Source organism: Gopherus evgoodei, unplaced genomic scaffold (assembly GCF_007399415.2).
Source record: "Gopherus evgoodei ecotype Sinaloan lineage unplaced genomic scaffold, rGopEvg1_v1.p scaffold_46_arrow_ctg1, whole genome shotgun sequence".
Taxonomy (NCBI): domain Eukaryota; kingdom Metazoa; phylum Chordata; order Testudines; family Testudinidae; genus Gopherus; species Gopherus evgoodei.
The window spans coordinates 582,594-589,855 of record NW_022060067.1 but is presented as its reverse complement, the minus strand read 5'-3'; the positions used below and the strand labels follow the sequence as shown (position 1 = coordinate 589,855).

The following is a 7,262-nucleotide window of genomic DNA, read 5'->3' as shown; positions in this document are numbered from 1 at the left end:
ATGCCCCTCCCCCCACAATGCTCCTCCACCGGGTACACGCAGGGAGAAATGTGGGAGTCCCCCCAGGAAGCTGTGTCTGACACTACACCCGCAGCGTGCACCTTTGCACTGCCGCATGCTGCCCGAGTGCCCCGGCTGATTTGGGACCCCTGGAAAAGTCTCCCCCATGTCGGCCCTAGGGCTGGAGGACCTCCCACTCCCCGCTATGGCCCAGGGGCTACAGAGCTTCTGTGATCTCAGGGCTGCAGTGTGTGTGGGGGGGAGTAAATGAGTGAGCAGGGTGGGGCCAGTGGGGAAGGAGTGGAAAAGAGGTGACTAGTGGATGGGGCCATGGGTGGAAAGGTTGAAAGAGGGCAAGGCCACAGACAGAAGAGGGTTTGGGGCCATGGTTCTTGTGCTGGGGCCCCTGCACTTGTTCTCCCTTTCCCTGGGCTTTGGCATCATTAGCCCCTGCTTAGCGAGTAGGGTTCAGTGGTCCCTGTAATGTGGGGCATGACTCCTAGGGGGACACAGAGGAACATTCATGGGGGCACCTTAGGGCCTGAGCCAGTCCCCATGGAGGGCAGGGAGGGAGCACCACTCAGCCCCACTCTGTCCCAGCTCTTCCCCAACCCCACTCTCAGCCTGAGACTCTGGCTCCCAGCCCGGCCTCGACCCCTTTACCCCTGTCTGCACCCCTCTCTCCAGCAAGCAACAGCCCCGCTCCTCCCAGCCTCGGTTCTCAATCGTGGCTTCCAAGGGGCCACAGCCATGGCTAAGAGGGCACAATGTGAAATGTTTGGGGACCACTGGTTTAGGGTGATGTCCTCAATCACTTCTCTGCAGTCCAATAAAAGCTATTCCTCACCCACCTACCCCTCCGTCAGGACAGACTAGGTATGTTCTGCTGCCCTTCACTCATACAGGAAGGAGAATAACATTTCATTGCACTCAATCCTAAAGTGATTTGTAACCCACCACCATCCCAAACTGGTCATTTTGAGGAAGTGGCCCCATCGTGCTGCATAGCTAGGCAGAGTAGGTGTGTCTATGCAAACACGGTCTGTTCCTGAAGTCTTTCCCCAGCTCCTCACTAGATGTGAGAGGGGAGCTCATTCAGCCCCTGCTTATGCTTAGTATTTAAAAACTCCTTCGTGTCCCTATCTCTGCCGGCCTTAGATTTCTCCTCCTGTCCTTTTCCTGACAGCTCAGGTGAGGTGGCTGAGTGGTTAAGGTGATGGACTGCTAATCCATTGTGCTTTGCAGACATGGGTTCAAATTCCATCCTCCTTGGATGCATTTAGTTGTCACCCTCCTCTACAGACAACCCTCTCCCATTTGGTACAATAACAGATCAAACAATGTTGCTTCTGTTACCCAAAATTGGGTCAGTTAGTAAGCTTAGGGAGGACTAATGACCCCCCAGAGTTTGGCAGAAAACAGCACATTTATTATATTGATAGCTAAGCTCGAGGGAGGTGGGAGGGTGTCACACTCACACTCACATACTCACGCTCCCAGGACAGGCCTGGCAGTGGAGATGTCAGGATCCTTTAAGGTAAGTGTCCCACAGCGCAGCGATGGACGGTGCGATGAAGATCAGTCTCCCTGAGGCACGATGGAATGTAACACAGCGAACCACTGGCCAGGTGGGCCGGGAGAAGGGCATTCACTGGAGGTACAAAGGAGAGTGGGAAAGCCACTTCACAGGCATTCAAAGAGGGAAAGGACACAAGCTGGGGGAGTTTAACAGACCTTTTGAGCATACAGGTTATACAGAGCATACAGATCACTGCTGCTCCTACAACATGATAAGTTCTCAAGCAGCATGTTTCTTACTTTGCCCATCTGTCAATTTTGATTATTATCGATGGAAATATTTTGCCATTGGGTTGTGTGTTTACACAGAAATTGACATTTACCAACAAATACACAATTCTTCCAAGCCTGCCTAGTCTGCAGTTGATGGGTTTAGAGGGACACATTCACTCTTCCAGGTCCCCATGCCAGGCTGTGCTCTCCAGGCTGTCAACTCCCCACAGAGCTGAAATCCTTCCCTGATCTCCCCTCAGAGCACTGCCCCACCCCCACTTCTGGGGTCCCCTCCCCACACTGTCCAACTCCTCTGCTGGCAGGATCCCTTCCTGTTCCTTTCATTTCCTGTCTCCACTCTGGGCAAAAGCTCTGCACTCTTCCCACATCAGAAGTTGAACCCAGGCCACCTGGGTGAAAACCAGGAAGCCTGACCACTAGCCCATATGGGACTAGTGTAATTTCTGATGAAGTGGGTATTCACCCATGAAAGCTCATGCTCCAATACGTCTGTTAGTCTATAAGGTGCCACCAGACTCTTTGCTGCTATTATTACTACAACTCAGGCCTTGGCTACACTGGAGAGTTGTAGCGCTGGTGGTGGCTTTACAGCGCTGTAACTTACTCCCCGTCCACACTGGCAAGACACATACAGCGCTGTATCTCCCTGGCTACAGCGCTGGCTTTACTCCACCTCGACGAGAGGAATACAGAGAACAGAGCTGGTGCTGCAGCGCTGGGGTGCCAGTGTAAACAGTGATTAGCCTTACTACGCTGTAACTGACCTCCAGAACCTTCCCATAATGCTTTTAAGTAGAGATAACACTCTTTGTTTTGGTGTGATGCCTCTGTTTGTTTTGTTGTGAGCTCGGGGCTCCCGGAGCTGCTTATCTAAAAACCAAACCCAGCTCCTGTTTGCAGTGAATGAGCAGAGGCAGGAGGATCGCTTTGGAACGCCCACAGCTGGTGTTTGCTTGAGGAGAGAAGTAGCCCGGCGGGCACGGGGGGTGGGGTCTGTTTTGGAGCAGCTGCTTATCAGCTCTGTGAAGAAAAAATATAAAGGCGGCTATTTGCATTTAGTGAATGAGAGAGGGGTGGGAGATGGGGTTGGAACTTGCCAGGCAGGGAGCTGACACAGTTTCAGCTCCAAAAATCCACTCGCTCTGTCTGCCCCCCACCCTGCTCTTTTGAAAAGCACATTGCAGCCACTTGAACGCTGGGATAGCTGCCCATAATGCACCACTCCCAACACCCCTGCAAATGTTGCAAATGTGGCCACACTGCAGCGCTGGTCGCTGTCAGTGTGTCCACACTGCAGCACTTTCCCCACTCAGCTGGACAGCTGCAAGTGTAGCCAAACCCTCTCTAAGCCGACCCCTTCTGAGAGCAGCAGGGACTAGTGTGACTGGATGTCCCGATTTTGGGGTCTTTTTCTTATATAGGTGCCTATTACCCCTACCCCGTCCCAGTTTTTCACATTTGCTGTCGGATCACCCTAGCAGGGGTTGCACACAGGGCTGCATTAACCTTCAGGTGCTGAGGTTTCCCTCTCTCCATTCCCAGAGCCTGCGATCAGGAAACATACATCAGGGCTCCCAGGTGCTGCACAGACCATCACTGAGATCAGACCCCATATTGTGCAAGGTGCTGTACAAACCCTGGCCAACACTGGGACACCCACGGGTTCCCCTCAAAAACCCACCTTTCCAAACAGTCCTTCTTTCCCTGCCCCGATTCTGCTTTCACACCCTGGGATCATCTCCTCTCTTTGTCTCTCCCCCTCCAGGTGAAGCAGAGATGGAGGGAACTTCAGACACTGGAGACAGCCCCAGTGAGCCCTGCAGCCCACCCCGTGGGGGTGTTTGCAGACGCAAGAAGGGAGCAGCTGAGAGCTGGGGGGGAAAAAAGTGCTGGGAAGAAAGAGGCAGGAGAACAAAGCCCAGAGACCCAACAGTGGGCAGCTCCTGGGGGCGGGGCTCTGGCACAGCCCAGGGGCGGGGCAGCTCCTGGGGGCGGGGCTCTGGCACAGCCCGGGGGCGGGGCAGCTCCTGGGGGTGGGGCTCTGGCTCAGCTCGGGGGCGGGGCAGCTCCTGGGGGCGGAGCTCTGGCTCAGCCCGGGTGTGGGGCAGCTCCTGGGGGCGGGGCTCTGGCACAGCCCGCGGGTGTGGCAGCTCCTGGGGGCGGGGCTCTGGCACAGCCCGCGGGTGTGGCAGCTCCTGGGGGCGGGGCTTTGGCACATTGTGGCGCGGAGCCCGGGCTGAGCAGCTGCTCCCTGGTTCTCCACGTGCTGCCAGCAGCGCTGGAGCCGCCCGAGCCGGAGCGGAGCCGGTGTTCTCAGCTGCAGCCAGGACCTGCCCCCGGCCCCGCTGGGATCCAGGCGGGGACAGAGACTGGGGCCTGGGGGTTCCTCTTGGTGTGGCTGGCGGGGGCGGGAGGGGAGGGGAGAAGCCAAAGCTGCAGGCGGGGGAAGGGCGGGGGGACATTGTGACTTGGAGCCCCCTAGTGAGTGAGAGACCCCTGGGGGGCGGGAAAATGACTCTGCCCCGGAGAGCCTGGGAGAAGCAGCGGAGCCGCCTCGGCCCCAGTGGAGCTGCAGCAGGATCCGCCCGGCCCGCTGGGATGGGGGGAGGGCAGAGACTGGGACCCGGCCGGCCGGGTGGAGCGGAGCCCGGGGCCCGGCAGGGGGGCTGAGGGGGAGCCTGGGGCCTGGGGGGGGGGGGGCGGTGTTTTAAATCACTCCCCATAGCAATGTGCTACCCCCGGGGCACTGCGCATGCCCAGTAACAGCTGCTGAAGCTGCTGCCATTCCCCCGGGTAGAACTGTCTCTGTGCAGCCAGGACATTCCCCGGGGTGGGGGGAGGAGGTGAGTTAACTGGATCCTGTCCCCTGTTTTTGCCACTTCCTCCCTCACACACATTCTCTCAAGATTTCCCCTTTTCTCTCTCATTATCACACGGGGCTATAAAATCCAGGGAGATTCTCCTCCCCCCCAATGATCAGCTCTCTAATTGCCTCTGATTTTCCCTTTTCTTTCCATACTTCTCAACATGTCAATTTAAAATCTCTCCGATGGGGGGTGGATTTTCCCAACCCATTTTATCTGCAGCAATTTGTCCTTGTTCGGGTGGGAAAATGGTTGCCCTGAGTCATTCCCCAGAACATGGCTACCCTGGAGGGGGGATGGGATGAGATTCCCGTTCTCTGCCAGGGCAGGGAAGGAAGGGAGGAGCACATGTCCCCCATGGAGACTGCCCAGACCCCATTTCCCAATCTCCCTGCTGCCCCCTTCCATTGTCCAGGGAGCCTTCCAGCTCCCCCCCCCGCCCTTAAATCAGCTCCTCAAAGGGCTCTGAGCTGCTCACGTGAATGGTTGCCCCGTGGCAGGGGGGGGGACCATCACATTCTGTTTATGTATTGGACAGTCATATAAAATCCAGTCCAACAAGTCCCCCTTTTCCACTAGTTATTTAACAGCAACATCAAATCCCCTCCGATCTTGGTGGTTTTCTCTCATGTTATCAAATGTCGTTTGTGACAGGTTCTCTCTGCATGTCTCAAAGATTGATATAAAATACCCCAGACATTTGCCCCACTTCTCTCTAGTTGTTTTATTTCTAATTGAATATGATGGGTTGTTTCCCAATGTGCTAAGATGCAGCCGCCTCTGGGGTGGATCCATGGTGGCCATTATTTGCTAGTGACAGCCCGTGGACTTTTCTTGCCCTCCAGGCCTTCCATTCTCCTGTTAAAGAAGCACTCCCCAGGCTCCCTCTGCCTTGTGACTGGCCAGCAGGAGGTCGTGGTAACTTTCTAGCCACTTCTCACACTCTGTGAGGTAACACTTGCGGGGCGGGAAGGTGTCTGTGTGGGGAGATTGCAGCTGAAGGGGCATTGTGGTAGGGGGAGGCCTCTGGGTGGCTGGGCAGGGGGTACCCTAGTCAGGTTGGTGGGTTCTCGGGGCTTGGGGGGTGGTTCTGATGTGCCCATCCCTGAGGCTATGGGTCCTGGAGGTGGGTATCGCTGGGGGCCTGGTGGCTGCAGAACAGTGGGGGTGGGTGTCTCTTGGGGAAGCGGGACAGAGGGTTAGAGGGAGCCTGGTTCTGTGCCAGGGGCTCTGTCTGTGCTTCCCCTGCTGGTTCCTGGTTTTGTTGCCATGCCCAGTGCACAGAGCTGGGGGAGGGGATCCCTGGCACTAGGTGAGGGCATGCCAGGGAAGCAGAATGATGTAACTGTAAACTGTAAAGCATCAGGGGGTCACACTGGGCAGAGGAGGGGGTCCCAGGCAAATGTCAGGGTAGATCGTTCTGGAGGGTGGGGAAGTTCCTAGGCAGGCAGTGAGGGACTGAGTTCCAGTGGGGGGGGTCCCTTGAGGGGGGTCCCTGGCTGCTGGGGGCTCTTGGTGGGGGGAACCCTTGGGATTCCCAACTGGCAATCATGAGTGTGGTGGGGGTTCTCTGGCCGGTGGGCTTTGAGGGTATCTGGGGTCCCTGCCAGGGACTCTGGGGGCTGCGTCCCAGGGACTATCTGATGGGATCCTGGCTGGGGGGGGTCTGGGGCCCCTGGCGGGGGGGTCTGGGCTCTGGGGACTAGGGGGTGTCTGGGGGCTGCTGCTAACCATGATCCTTCCTCTCGGTCAACTTGTACCAGAGTCCTGGTCCTAGTCACCAGGTCACCAACCATTCCCCAGTCACGTGCCCTGTCACTGTGATAACTTTCTGTCCACTTAGCAAACACTGTTAGTGTGAAATCACAGAATTTACTTTTCTCCTCTTTTTGAAAACTGCAGGAACTTTCGGTTCCGTTTGGAAAATTTTTGCCCCCAGTCCTTGTCCTAGATCTGCGGGGGTGAGGGAGGTGGGAAGGGAGTCAGCACTGCCACACAATGGTCTTTCCACAGCGTTCTGAACTCATTCTTTCTGAAATCGGTGTCATTGAGACCGTTGTTAATCCAGAGTCACTGTATTGAAAGACAAGGAGTGATTCCAGATGGACAGTGGGTCAATGAGATCAGCCATTCTCCCTGTGAGGAGGGGCTCCCATTAGCTGCTCTCCCCAGAGAGCTAAAGGAGGGAAGCTGCTCATACAGCTCTGTCCCTCTCTGCTCAGGATATTGGGGTTCAGCTTCCTGGGTCAGATGCTGCAGCCTCCATTAGTGATCTGGGAGACCAGGCTTGGCAGCTGCTGCTCCCCCAGTGGGGGCTCTGTGCTGGGAAGGTGACCTTAATTAAAGCTGCTATCTCTGCCTTGCCTAGGGGATGATTTAATACTCTAGCTGGTCGTAGCCCCCTAGGGCTTCCCTGGCCCTGTAATACTAAATTCTGAGGCCAGCGTCTCCAAGTAACTGAAAGACCTTAGGGAAAGTACTGGGGACGGCAAGGAAAGTGACTCTGCACAAACAGCCCCTCCTCATTTCTCCTCCCATTAGCAATTGCAGGAGGATATCCAGCCATGGGAGAGCAAAGCCTCCAGA

At 56.2% G+C, this 7,262-nt stretch overlaps 1 non-coding gene across 1 annotated transcript; it reads left to right on the top strand.

Moving 5' to 3' along the window:
• The first annotated feature begins 1,190 nt into the window (after nt 1–1,190).
• Nucleotides 1,191–1,272, top strand: TRNAS-GCU. The gene has a single exon. It is a non-coding gene; the product is annotated as a tRNA-Ser (tRNA).
• Nucleotides 1,273–7,262: the final 5,990 nt, after the last annotated feature.